The 14650-nt window shown below is 41.7% G+C and overlaps 1 long non-coding RNA gene across 13 annotated transcripts in view; it reads left to right on the top strand.

The window, feature by feature from the left end:
• Nucleotides 1-14650, top strand: part of LOC125281962 (uncharacterized) — a 96678-nt gene that overhangs the window by 72692 nt on the left and 9336 nt on the right. For 9 of the 13 annotated variants that reach the window (XR_008959556.1, XR_008959567.1, XR_008959566.1 and 6 more), the window contains 3 exons: nucleotides 1276-1474; nucleotides 3726-3853; nucleotides 7271-7497. This is a non-coding gene — a long non-coding RNA (uncharacterized LOC125281962). Of the gene's footprint in view, nucleotides 1-1275; nucleotides 3577-3725; nucleotides 3854-7270; nucleotides 7498-14650 lie in introns of all 13 variants that reach the window. The other 4 variants (XR_008959560.1, XR_008959559.1, XR_008959564.1 and 1 more) reach the window with 4 other exon arrangements.

Here is a 14650-nt window from a genome sequence, read left to right as displayed (position 1 = left end):
ATCCAGCAGGTGCTACTTACAGCTTCTTACGGAGGGGCCGATGTTTGGGCAGCTGGGCAACCTAGGGAGAGTAAGCCCCGGAAAGGAAGGAAACATAAGGAAATTTCTAATTTCACTGCTAAAGTTTTTCTTCTATGAGAAATGAAGGCTCACAGGACACAAGTATCCCTTAGATTGATGCCGGGGTGGGGAGGCAAATTTTCCTCTCCCAGTTAAAGCAGGCAAAAATTAGTTAAAATGAATAATCAGGAACAATGTTGGAGGGGAGAAGGTCACAAAAGACATTAATCCATCTGGGGAATGTGGACTACTAATTCAGTTGTCTGTGGGTGTTTATATACATACACACACATGTGCATGCTTGGATCAGGGGAAAACAGCAGAAGCTTGATGCATTTTGGAAGACGTAGAAGTACTAACCTTTCCAGGTACTGAGATATGTATTTATTAGCTGTCTATATGTGGGTATTTTTTTCAGAACTTGTTTCTGGTTTTATAAAATAGTCTGTATTCACTGTGGAACATATAGCATACTTTAATATGCTGAAATTAAAAGTGATTCGTTGAGAACTTGTCTTCCTCATGCAGGTACCTCCAGTTGTATAAAAGTTAGTAAGAGAGTTGGACAAATCCAATACCGTGTAATTTTTTTGTATGGATTATGAAATAGAAAGAATGATAAAGGGACTTCTTATTAATTCTTTGGAAGTGGTGGTGTTCGATATCTCAAAGGTGAATTCTTTCAGACATAAAGTAGTTTATACTGATTCTATTCTTTGGATTCATCTAAAGGGAAAAGGATATAAAACTTAAGTCCTGTGGATTTGATTAGTGTAATATTGGATGTTAAAATACCTAAAATGATTTAAAAAATAATAAAATACCTAAAATGATGAAAAATGTCTATACATGCTTTTAGATTTATTTCAGTCATAAAATGAGATTAAATTAGTTATAAGGTATGTGAAAATATTTTTACTATTATAATATGTCATGTCTCAAATTTGTTACAAAGAGTCATTAGCTTGGTACTTCCATAGCTCTATGCCATTGCTGTAACAAGCAAACAGTAACAGTAGACCACCGTCCCATCTTGGTCAGGTTGCAAGGCAGAATCAGAAACAAGTCTACCAAAAGATGTCATCTTTTATAATTTCTGGTTCTTTAATTTTAGTTGCTATTCATACAACCAAATACATATGTGCTCAGTAAGAAACTGAACCATTCGTGGGGGTTACACTCACGAACCTAGTCATGTGTTCTTTTTTCTTCCAGACATCCCCCATTTGAGACCAAAGCCAGTGTACATTACTACAACGCGAGACGATGAAAACATTTACAGTACAAAAATTCCATACATGGCAGCTCGCGTTGTTTTTATTAAATAGATTGTAACTTTCTTTTTCAAAAAAAGTATCTAACTACAACACAAAACACTAAAAATGGAGTTGATGTACTGCCCAAAATCATGCAGGTATGCCATTCATCTTATCTTTTACGTAGGTAAAAATATGCTAACACGTACCAAAGTAATTGATTATTAGGGTTTTTGGTTCTTAAAGAATGTTGGTTATGGGGATTGGTTTTATTGGTGGGCTCTCTCTGTATTGCTGAGGTGTCAGAGGGAGCTCTGAGGTAGCACTTGCAGTGCTCTGTTGACATTGCCATGACAAGGCGATCTTGGGGGCCAGGGAGACATTTTGAGGAGGTGGCTGTGGTGTGCAGCCTCCTGGCCCCCTCTTATTTTCCCTCCTTTGATCAAGTACCGGTGACCTCAGAGCATAAGATCAGGTTGCCTTCACCAATCCCCAGCACCAGGAAGGCCCTCGGGAATCATGGAGGTGGGCCATGGGAAGGACCGCGAGACTGCCAAGTGCCCTCTTGGGATCTCAGGGGAAGGAGTGGAAGAGCATCTCAGGATTTCAGGATGCCATGATGGAATCCCTGCAAGAAAAGGCTGTCTCCCTCCAAGGCCTTCAGTGAAGACCTCTTTCTGTGTGGGGCCCGTGGTGTATCTTCCCTCTCTTGCGGTCCTCGGTCACAGACAAATGGGGCTTTCCCAGCAGACTGAGTTGCTTAGGGACTTTGCACTGGGTAGAGCAGAACCACTTGAGGAAGTTCGAGAGCAGCTGCTTCATGGCAGGGACACGGTTTTATGCACAAAGTGTGGTCCACTTAGAGCAAGTTTGCTGATGCCCTGGAGTTCCCAGAAGCGTGACTAGGCCTGAGCCGGAAGAGTGACACACACCCGAGTGACAATGAGCATCTTCACAGAGAAGCACCGCTTTGATAAGAACTGACTGAAGAACTGGAGAAACTTCGTTTCAAAGAAGTCTGAGGGGGATATAATTGCAGTAAGAGCAACAAAAGACTTACTGAAGATTTTAAGAGAAAGATTTGGGGCGCCGGGGTGGCTCAATCGGTTAAGCGTCTGCTTTCGGTTCAGGTCATGATCCCGGGGTCCTGGAGTCAAGCCCCGCATAGGGCACTCTGCTCAGCGGGGAGTCTGTTTCTCCCTCTGCCTCTCCCCCTGCTGGTGCTTTCGCTCTCTCTCTCCCTCTCTCAAATCAATAAAATCTTTAAAATAAAATTAAAAACTTTAAATTCATTAGTTTAAAATTTTAATAGGTAAACTGTAAACAGTAACGATCACTGCTGAGAACAAAATTGATTTTCCAAAGGAATATCTGACAACACTGAGGAAAAATTCAAAGAAATGGAAATCAGAAATGAATAAATAAGATCTGAGGAGAGGTCCAGACCTACCTTACAAGTATCAGGAGGACAAAAGGAGAAAAAATCAGAAGTGATCATTGAATTAATGCAAAATTTACTTGAGCTGAAAAAAAGTCATGCCTTAGACTAACAAGGCCTTCGAGTCCCAGGGAGAATTAGCTAAACAGACACAAACCTAAACAGACATAAACCTATTTGACTTTAAGGAATTAAGAGAAAAATTATCAGAGTTCCAGACAGAAACCACAAGTTCCTTCTAGAAAATGAGACAGAGTAGCATTGAATTTTGAATCTAATCTATAACCCTCAGAGCTGAAAGAACTGTCAGTCTGTCTGTCTTTCTCTCTCTGTCTCAGAACCTTGCTTCATATCACATACATAAGCAGATGTCGGATTGATTTAAGTCCTAAATTGATTTAAGGTCTAAGTATTAAAAAAATAATAAAGAATTTAGTAGACAATCTAGGGGAATATATACATTTGGGAAGTGGTAGACCACCTTAGGTAGAGATAAGACCCGCAAGCCACAGAAAAAATGAGGTCCCACTTTACTTTACAAACTTGAAAAAGTTTGCATGTCAAAAGGTACAGTAAAGCCACACTCGGTCAACAGACGGTGAAAAGCATCTGTAACATCAGAGCTGTTAAAAGAGTTCATGCCTCTGATATATAGAGAGTGCCTACAAACCGATGAGAAGACAAATAGCCGATTGAAAAACAGACAAAAGGAGATGAAAGAGAAGTTCACGGAAGAGAAAATAGAAACGACCCTGAATTTCACTGAGCCAGGGAACACCATTAGTTCTGGACCATGCTGAGAGACCTTTATTCACCCATCAGGTAGGCAAAAATTTGTATGAAATCATAGATAAGAAACACAGTCCCATTCTTTGATAAATTTTACATTATATCTTGTGTGATTGTTAAGTCAATTCAAAGTAGTCTGTTTAAAGGCTGTGACTTTTTCCTACCTGGTTTCAAAATTTCAGAAAACCATCACTGAAAATAAGTTTCTCGTTCTTGAAGAATACATTTGGATGATGAAAAGTAGCAAGAATAGCAGATTAACCACGGATTCAAGGTTCCAGTTTTTTTCCTTCGTTGGTCATTCACACTTGTGAGTCATCTACTTTTATTATCTGGCTTTCTTAGTGTCCTAACGGTCTGACCCCCGAATGAGTTTGGATGGTTGTATCATCCTAACAGAAGAAGACTCCATAACTCAAAGTGTCTTAAAGGTAAAAAAGAAGTATTTTAATCTCCTATAGAAGCAGCTCATGGCAGGGCTGGCAGAGAATGTGGGTTATTCACACTCTCTCCATGATTCTGTACAGTTTTCCCTACTCTGCCCTTTCCCTCTGGCAGGGTTGGCTTCCACTCCCTGCTGATTGTAAGACGGCGGCCAGCATCAGGGGCACTGCCTTCCTTGTTCGTGTTCAGAGACAACCCAGATATTTCTGTAAAGCTCTTACCTTTTGTCTGAGTGGGACAACCTAGTTTACTTGTCTCTCCTGGCACAGTAACAAGGCGCTGACTGATTCGAAGCTGGCTATGTGAATGGCCCACGAAACAGAACCGTTCCCTGGTCCTGTGGATGGGGCCAGCTTCCTGTGAGTCACCTGGGCTGCAGGGGAGGAAGCACACAGAGCCCTGGGGTTCCATTAAGGAGGGGGAGTGGATTCTGGCAGACAACTGTCCAGCCCAGCACTGCCACACGCTGCAGATGGCCGTACCTAGAAATGGTCACCGCCATCGTATAGACTCTCAGTAGGCCTCACAGTGAGTTGTTATAGTAGTCTTCTAGTGCCATTGCAGCAAATGACAAACTTTCAGTGGCTTGAAACAATGCATTTTATGACCTTGCAGCTCTGGAAGTCAGAAGTTCAAAATCAGTCTCGGTGTGGTAAAATCAAGGTGTTGGCAGGTGTGCGGCTCTGCCTTCTGGAGGCTCTCGAGGAGAATCCATTTTCTTGCCTTGTCCAGCTTCTAGAGGCTTCCTGCATTCCCTGGCTTGTGGCCCTTCATCATATCACCTTTTCTCCCTCTGTTTCCATCTTCCCATGGCCTTGTGTCTGATCCTCCTGTCTCCTTATGGATACTCATGATTACATTGGGGCCACCCAGATGATCCAGGATAATCGCTCCCTCTCACACCTGAATTTAATCACACCTTCTAAATCCCATTTGCCGGGTAAGGTAAGATACTCAAAGGTTCTGGGGATTAGGGCATGGACATCTTTGGGGGGGGGTCATTATTCAGCTAATCAGCTCCCTCCTGTACTCCTGTTTGTGCCTCGCAGCTGTGTTTCCCGCCTCATCTCACATGTGTCTCCTGTGTTTCTCTCTTCATTTGCATTGTACATGAGAAAAAGCAGCAATTTAAACAATTGAATAAGATTCTGGAGACAGAGTTGCAGGAATAAAAGCACATATAATTTCATTTGTCTCCTGAAAGTTTTTGTTTGGAATTTGAAATTTAATATAATTTTGCCTATGTAAAGTGAATATTAGTGAAACAGTTGATCCGAAATCTCTTTTCAAAGAATATACTGTTCTTGTAAAAGCCCTTCAAAACAATATTTTAAGTGCTGTTTCCAAATGGAGTTTATACTTTTGCCCTTATTATTGTATTGAAGGTCTGTTTGAGGGTGTGTGTGTGTGTGTGTGTGTGTGTTTTCCCAAAGTGAATTTGCTTCGGGATCTACTAATACCTTTAATTTTTCACCAGGGAGGAGATGAATTAGTGCATCTTCTAGACTAGGTTTTCTTAGCACTTGGAGAATCTGGTATAACAAATATTCATGGGAGAACGGAAGGACAGTGGCTCTTACATCCCATATACTTTTGACAGCAACAGCATAAACCTGAACAAACTGTACATTCTTGGTGCATCACTTCAGCTGAAAATGTGTTCTGTGAAGTATTCTTTAGTCCTTAGTAATTCATTTTTGTATGAGATAAAAGTACTTCAACATACATTAGAGAAAGCAGAGTGGTGATTTTAAAATTTCAGCAGTGACCATTTTTTAGCAGTTCTATCAGCATATTAATTGACGTTAAAACCCATCAAAGCCCATTTGGGAATGAAAAAGAAAGTTTGAGATGGTTCAGTTTTGTGTATGATATTTGTATTTATTTGTATGATAACACTTAGTTATACTTTTATTAAGTCTCAGTGCACCATTCAATAATGATTCATGGGCTGTGGGTTTCCTGAAATTGTATTTCATGGAATGAGCAGTTAGAAAAAGTGAATCTGCACAGCCAAGGAAACAGTCAAAAAAACTAAGAGGCAGGGGCGCCTGGGTGGCACAGCGGTTAAGCGTCTGCCTTCGGCTCAGGGCGTGATCCCGGCGTTATGGGATCGAGCCCCACATCAGGCTCTTCTGCTGTGAGCCTGCTTCTTCCTCTCCCACTCCCCCTGCTTGTATTACCTCTCTCACTGGCTGTCTCTATCTCTGTCGAATAAATAAATAAAATCTTAAAAAAAAAAAAAAAACTAAGAGGCAGCCCACGGAATGGGAGAAGATATTTGCAAATGACACTACAGATCAAAGACTGGTATCCAAGATCTACAAAGAACTTCTCAAACTCAATACGCAAGAAACAAACAAATCAAAAAATGGGCAGAAGATATGAAGAGACACTTTTCCAATGAGGACATACAAATGGCTAACAGACACATGAAAAAAGGTTCAACATCATTAGCCATCAGGGAAATTTAAATCAAAACCACACTGGGATACCACCTTATGCCAGTTAGAATGGCAAAAATTGACAAGGGAGGAAACCACAAATGTTGGAGAGGATGTGGAGAAAGGGGATCCCTCCTACATTGTTGGTGCAAATGCAAGTTGGTACAGGCACTTTGGAAAACAGTGTGGAGGTCCCATAAAAAGTTAAAAATTGAGCTACCCTTTGATCCAGCCATTTCACTACTGGGTATTTACCCCAAAGATACAGACATAGTGAAGAGAAGGGCCATATGCACCCCAATGTTCATAGCAGCATTGTCCACAATAGCTAAATCATAGAAGGAGCCAAATGCCCTTCAACAGATTAAGAAGATGTGGTCCATATATACAATGGAATATTACTCAGCCATCAAAAAGAATGATTACATAAATTTTGCAGCAACATGGACGGGACTGAAAGAGATAATGCTAAGTGAAATAAGTCAAGCAGAGAGAGATAATTGTCATATGGTTTCACTCATTTGTGGAACATAAGAAGTAGGAAGATTGGTAGGAGAAGAAAGGGAAAAAGAAAGGGGGATAAACAAAAGGAATGAACCATGAGAGACTATGGACTCTGGGAAACAAACCGAGGGCTTGGGGAGGAGGGGAATGGGATAGGCTGGTGATGGGCATTAAGGAGGCACGTATTGCATGGTACACTGGGTGTTTTACGCAAGTAATGTGTCATGGAACTTTGCATCAGAAACTAGGGATGTACTGTATGGTGACTAACATAATATAATAAAAAATATTATTATTAAAAAAAAGACAAAGAAGTGGTAATGGCTTTCTTCCAGACCGTTGGTGGTGGCGTGGGGCAAGAGATGGTGGCAGAGCTGGATGGCGGCGGCCTGCAGAGCCGGAGAAAAACCATTCCAACAGCAGCACCTTGTCTGACCGAAGACTCAGCAACTCCAGCCATTGTAGCATTGAGGAAGAGCACCGCCCCGTGTATGAAATGGTGCAGCGGATTCTCTTGTCAACGCGAGGTTATGTCACCTTTGTGAACGAAGTCTTTCATCAGGTTAGTGTGTGTGTGTGTGTGTGTGTGTGTGTGTGTGTGTGTGTGATAAGTTCATGAAATTGAAGAGACTTGTTCTTGTTCTTTTGCGCATAGTCCTGCAAGAAATACTACTGATGAGTTGGGCTACATTACTGGACTGAATAATGATCCCTCTAATCCTGCTTTTAATTTGTCATGTGGAGTGTTGTGATTTTGTGTATGATTCTTTAAGATTTTGTTTTTGTAAAATTCCTACATGTGGAGGGGAAATTCTATATCTGAGCAAATCATTCCAAAAATACCCTCACGTGTCGGTAAGAAACTTGAAACCCAGAGGTAGGTGGGAAGAAAGCTCTTGCCGAATACTCATCAACCAATGAACATGGCAAAGAGGAGCCCCAGGCTGGTGTTGTCCCAAGGGCCAGAGGGAGCTCTGTGGAGGCTCTGCAGATGGTTGTACTTTCCCTGCAAACACGCATGGCATGAACGTGTGATTGAAGTATTTATGACGTAAGAGGAAAAAGTTGGGTGGGGAGGGGAATAAGGGGAAAGCAAGGGATGACGCTGGTACAGCGCCCTGGTGGTGGCCACTGTGGTGAGTGAAAAGGGAGGGGAAGTACAAACAAGAAAGCAGGTGCAAGTGCGGAAGAAGATGGCAGAGAAACCAGAGGCCAGGCAACGATTAGCAGCCCTGAGCTACAACCGGGGCTGGCTCTGCCCCCCCAGGGGCATTGTCCAGAGACATTTTTGGTCATCACAACTGGAGAGAGGGCAATGCTGCTGGCATCTAGTGGGTAGTAGCCAGTGATTATCCTACAGGCATAGGACAGGGCCTGCACTAGCCCACGACAGGGAACATCAGGCCTCAAATGTTAGTCGTGCTGCTGTGGAGAAACTCTGACAGAGGAAACAGAACCCGTGGTGCAGCGGAGAAGACAGCAGACCTGTGGTGTGGGCTGGAGCCACTGGCCACCTGCATCTTGGTACCGGTGCCCTGGGAGACAGAGCCTGGCTCTTTTGTGGGTGTGTGCATGTGATGGGGACTAGCTGTTGAGTCTGGGCACACGCACAGAAGGTGAGGCCCCTGAATGGCAGACCTGTGATCCGTGGGGAGAAGGGGAGGAGCCCTGTGCACACACGTGACCGGTACATGCGCAGTATGAAGAGCTTTCCGAGGAGGGGCAAGACTTCTAGATAGCGATGAACCCTTTCACTTCTGAGACTGTCATTAAGGAAAAATCAACCAACAATGAAAGTCCCAGTGTAATCCACAGCAATCTGGAGGTGTTCACGTATTTTGTATTTTAGTGAATAAAAAGGTTGGACTTAAGAAAATATTAGTGTAATATTCTCACTCCCTGACTGTGTCTTCTCTGTCTCATTTCTTTGCCCCTGTTTTCTTTGACCCCAGATTCCAAGAATTGACCAAGTTCTGGGCTTGAGCCTCTTCTGCTGTAACTCCACGCTTGCCTCCTTCGGGCTCGGAGCCAGCAGCCATTTGGCGTGAGACTCTCACTCAAGCTTTTTGTCTGGACCTTGCTTCTTGTTTGCACACTTGCCTTTTAAAATGCCCCCTGGTGACCTTGTCTGACATTCTAGTGGTGTCTTAATGATGACGAGGCCAGAGCTGAGCTTATTTTCTTCCCTAACATCAGCTTCTCCTCATGACTTGACCACTTGTTTAACGGGGCTTGTGTTCTTGTGTGCGTATTAATTTCAGCCCTCCCGTGCTTCTCGTCTCCAGCTCCTCCAGTGAGCCATCCCTGGACAAGCCATGCAGGGGGCTTTCGCACTCCTGCTCCCTCCTTTTCCTTTGGCCGTGGTTAGCAGCATGCTCCCTGGAGCCCCGCACCTGCTGTGTCATCCCTTTCTAGCCTATACTGTATATGTCATGCTGACAAAACATTGTTTTATCATAATAGTCCAGGACTTAAAAATCTACCCTAGTCTGTCCATTAACGTTGCCCTGTTGCGTTCCTGTTGTACCCACGGAAGGTACTTGGTAACCATTTAATTTGAGTTGAAGTCAGCAAGGTCATATAATTTAGGATAGAGGTCATATTCTTTATAGAGTAAAGGACTAGATCATAGTATTTCAGGCTTTGTTGATCACATGGACTCTGTTACAGCTATTTAGCTCTGTCTTTGTAGTGAGAAAGGAGACATGGACAACACATAACGAAGAAGCGTGGCTGAGTTCCCGGGGAACTTTATTTAGGAAAGTCACTTGGCAGGCTGGATTTGGATGACAGGCCATACTTTGCAGGCCCTGATCTGTAGCAATGTTTTAAGCTCTTGGATGCCAGTGCTTACTATAAGACTAGATATGATTGACAAAGCTTGTAAATTTTGCACACGAGATAATGCTAAACTGATGTGGTTTTACCTTTATTGTGTAAACTGTTAATTTACTATATGGAAAGTTTTGTCTGCATCCATTATTGACATTGCACCGCTGGCAGAGGGTGCTCTAAATTCTGCATTCCATTTAGTCCTCACTCCAATCTAAATTCAGTTCAGAAGTAGCTTGGGCCAAGTAGGTAACTGCAGACTACTTATGACCGAACTTCTGAGACATCTTTGTGCCGTGAAGCCAAAAAACATTTTATTTACACCTTCTCATTATTCTTCATCAAATCTAATTTGAAAGCATGTATGTGAAATTTAAAATGTAAGGGTTGTGCATGTGAAAATACTAAATAGAGATTCTTGAAGGGGCGTGGGTTTTAACATTGCATTCTATTGCCCTCTTGAGGTCAATGATGTATTATTCTTTTTTGGGGGGGCGGGATTTTTTTGTCTGTTCTTTTTTTTTTTAATTAATAATATTTTTTTTATTCTATTATGTTAGTCACCATACAGTACATCCCTAGTTTTTGATGTAAAGTTCCATGATTCATTACTTGCGTATAACACCCAGTGCACTATGCAATACGTGCCCTCCTTAATACCCATTACCAACCTATCCCATTCCCCCATCCCCCTCCCCTTTGAAGTCCTCAGTTTGTTTCCCAGAGTCCATAGTCTCTCATGTTTCATTCCCTCTTCTGTTTACCTTCCCTTTCTTCTCCTACGGATCTTCCTGCTTCTTATGTTCCATAAATGAGTGAAACCATATGATAATTGTCTTTCTCTGTATTGTTCTTTTCAGGATGGCAAAATGTGACTTGTTTCCTAGTGATTTCATTTTCAATTTTAAAGTGTTCATTGACTATTTAATATTTAGGCCTAAAGGCCATTAAAGTTTAAAATGTACATTCAGGAAGCTCGTGTTCTCAGTGAAGGAGGTAAGATGTGTGTGTATGCACCAGAGAACAGTGCATGATGGAAGAAGGTCAGATGTCCATGGGTGTGGTGTCGAAATAAATGCTGACAAGGGGCCCCGAGCGCAGAGAGGCTCGTGACAGGGGCTAACTGTGCAAGTCTCCTTGGCCTGGATGGTTCGGTAGGTTGCAGGCAGTGGAAATAGATGGTAAATGAGGGGAGATGAGGTTCAGTGGTGCTCAGGGCAGCCTCAGTTTACTGCTGCCCCCAGCAGGCAGGCTAACAGTGAGTGGTAGAAGCTTCAGGTGGGGCAGTTCTGGTCTCGGGGTCACTCCGCTGGAAACTTGTCTTCTTACCAGTGTTTTTCTTACCTGTTGTGACCATTTGTAGGTCATGAAATCACTTATCAAAAGCCAGTCTTTTGGGGCATTTGGGTGGCTCAGATGGGTAAGCGTCTGCCTTCAGCTCAGGTCATGATCTCCAGGTCCTGGGATCAAGCCCCACACTGGGCTCCCAGCTCAGCGAGGAGTCTGCTTCTCCCTCTCTCTCTCTCCCCCTGCTTGTGCTCTGTCTCTCTCTCCCAGATGAATAAATACAATCTTTAAAAAAAAGGCCAGTATTGTTTTAAAATAATGGAATAGAAGAGAATAGGATGGACTGAAACATTTCAGAGTACCCTGCATATTCTAAGGATTAGTATTTCTTTGTAAACCTTCTAAAACAACATTTATTATCCAAATGCATATATGCTTCTGTAAAATGTCTTACTTAGGTAATGGGTCTGAAAAGTTCAAAGCACTGCTCTAAAGGTTATTTGTCGATTATGTTGTTTTGTTGGTGTTGGTTTTGTTTTAAAAAATAACTTTATTTTTAAAAAAGTGAATATTCATTAGACAAATAGAGTCCCAAGCCAATCACTCAAAATACTGCCATTAAGCAACCCCTGTTGATGTTTGTAGAGTATCATTCCAGGTATTCCTGCATGTGTCTATTTGACTGCTGGCCTGGCTAGCTAGAGAAGCAAATAAGAGCCTGGCAGAGAGGAGATGGGTAAGGCAGGATATAAACAGAGAGCAGCCTGGCAGACAGACAGGAAGGCTTACAGAGGAGCTGATGGACATAAACAAACTGGCAGGCAGGCATAGAAGATGAGACAGGTAGGTGTAGACAGGCCAGCTGGCAGAGGTGGAAGTGAGCAGGGAGGTGTAGATGGACAGGTGCGTAGGTGCAGACAGACAGGCAGACAGAGAATTTGGCAGGCAGTTAAAGATGGACAGGGGCGCCTGGGTGGCACAGCGGTTAAGCATCTGCCTTCAGCTCAGGGCGTGATCCCGACATTATGGGATCGAGCCCCACATCAGGCTCCTCTGCTATGAGCCTGCTTCTTCCTCTCCCACTCCCCCTGCTTGTGTTCCCTCTCTCACTGGCTGTCTCTCTCTGTCAAATAAATAAATAAAATCTTTAAAAAAAAAAAAAGATGGACACGCAGGCAGCCAGCCATGGATGGGTGAAGGTAAAACCAGACAGAGGTTGACTGAGGTAAAGGCAGAGACAATGGGAGGGTATGTGGAGGCACCGGGGTGGGGGTGAAGGATTGACAGGTAACTTTATGACAATGGAATCTTAATTCTTAATGATGCTTTTGTGCGTTTTTAATGAAGAGCTCTGAATTTTATTTTATTTGAATTTGACAGCAGAAAAAATAAAGAGAAACAGAATTGTAGAAATTCAAATAAACATTTCCTTTAACACAAGAAATATTAATTACCAAAATATTTATCTATAATGAGAAGATTAAAATCACATTAAGGTGGTGGCATCAGTTTTTATCCCCGTGGTGTAATTTTAGATAGCACTTATTGATTTCTTAAGAAATCTGAAGAAATTATCAGCCTGGTATTTTCTTCAGCCTCCTGTTCCCATCCACTTATTTCATTATATTATCAATTGTGAGCCTGAATTTACTATTATTTGCAGTCAGTTTTGGAATTCTGATGTGCAGAGTTGTTCAGTCTTGGTTCTGAATTTAGCTACACTCTCCTCCTGGTGTCCTGAGTCCTAACATGCTTGCTTTGATGCACTTCTTGGATGGCCTTGTTTTGTCATTGAGTGGGTGTTTTCAAGAAGGTGTCTTGAGGCTCTAGTCCCTGAGTTCGTTTGTGATGAGGAATGTTTCCCTTTTGCTTTTCCACATGAAAAACAGTTTAACTGGGTATAATAATTTCAGATCACCCTTTCTTCCAATTAGGAATTTTCAAGTCAAAACTTTTCTAGAATTTTCAGTATGAATACCTTCAACATGTTTAAAGTAATAAAAGACAACTTGGAAATGTTTCCAGGAAACAAGAAATTATAACAAACGACTAAGCAGATTTGAATAATAAGGAAATAGAACTCCTAGAGATGAAAAAAAAAAAGTAATAATTGAAATAGTAAAGGAAAACCTTAGTGGGTGAGTTTAGTAGCAGGTTAGGTACAGCTGAGGACTGAATAAACAGAATGACAGACCTGAAGAAATTATCCCAACTGTCCCCCAGAGAGACAAAGATGAAAAATACGAGAGGTCGAGACATGGAGAATACGGTGAGAAGGTAGGAAGCGTGTGTTCCATTCTTCTCTATCCTTATTTTTTTGATCTGCTGTTCTGCAAGTTACTGAGAATATCCTACTATAACTGTGGATTGGTCTATTTTTTTTCAAAGTCTATCAGTATTTGCTATACACACACACACACACACACACACACATATATATATTTGAGGCAAAATTATTAGTTTCAGTATGGATTCACAAATGTCATATGTTTCTTTGAACTGATTCTTTCATCAGGAAGAATTTTTTCTCTTTATTAATACTTTTTTTTCCTTTTTGGCCTCAAAGTCAGTCTTGCCTATTCTTAATATAGCTCTACCAGTTTTCTTTTGGTTAGTGTTTGCATGGTGTATCTCTCTCTTTTTACTTTCAACCTCTCTACATCCGGATGTTTTTGGCGTCCCCTTATAAATGGCAAATGGTCTTTTAATACTTATTAAAATCGAACCTTATAATTTCTATCTTTTGATTGGAGCATTGTTCCCTTTACAGTTGACATAACAACTACTGTAATGGTGTATAAGTTCACTATCTTACTTTCTGCTCTCTAATTGTATTGCTGATTGTATTGAATTCTCTCAGGCTGGTTGTTTTTAGCATCCCGTTTTTCTCTTCAAGCTTAGTGTTTTTACACTCATTTGTAATATTTTATTGTTTGCATCCCTAACTTAAAATCTAGCATTAATTTCAACTTTTACCCTGTAAGTATGCACTCCAGTTCCATTTATTCCTTCTCAGTTCATATGCCCCTGCTATGTACAGATTTGCCTCAACTCACAATGCAGTTCTGTCCCGATAAAGCCATCAGAAGTTGAAAATAGAGTAAGTCAGAAATGCATTTAATACACCTACCCTACCGAACATCATAGCTAAGCCTCACCGACCCTGAGCATGCTCAGAACATTTACTTTAGCCTACAAGTTGGGCGATCTCATCTAACACAAAGCCTAGCTTATAATAAAGTGTTAAATATCTCCTGGAATTTATTGGATACCATACTAGAAGTGAAAAAGAGAATGGTTATATGGGTACAAAACGGTAGTAAGTGTATCAGGTGTTTATCCTTGCGATCCCAGGGCTGACTGAGAGCTGTAGCCACTGCCACCGCCCAGCGCCACAAGAGAGTGTCATACTACATATCCCTAGCCCAGGAAAAGATCAAAATTCAAAGTACAGTTTCTACTGAATATGCGTGACTTTCGCACTGTCATAACGTTGAAAACTTCTGAGTTGAACTGTCCTAAGTTGAGGACCATCTGTATTTGAATTCCATATTATGAATATATTATTTATATGTATACACATATATTATCTCTTT

This window comes from Ursus arctos, unplaced genomic scaffold (genome assembly GCF_023065955.2).
Source record: "Ursus arctos isolate Adak ecotype North America unplaced genomic scaffold, UrsArc2.0 scaffold_16, whole genome shotgun sequence".
NCBI lineage: Eukaryota > Metazoa > Chordata > Mammalia > Carnivora > Ursidae > Ursus > Ursus arctos.
This window is presented reverse-complemented; position numbering and strand designations above follow the sequence as displayed.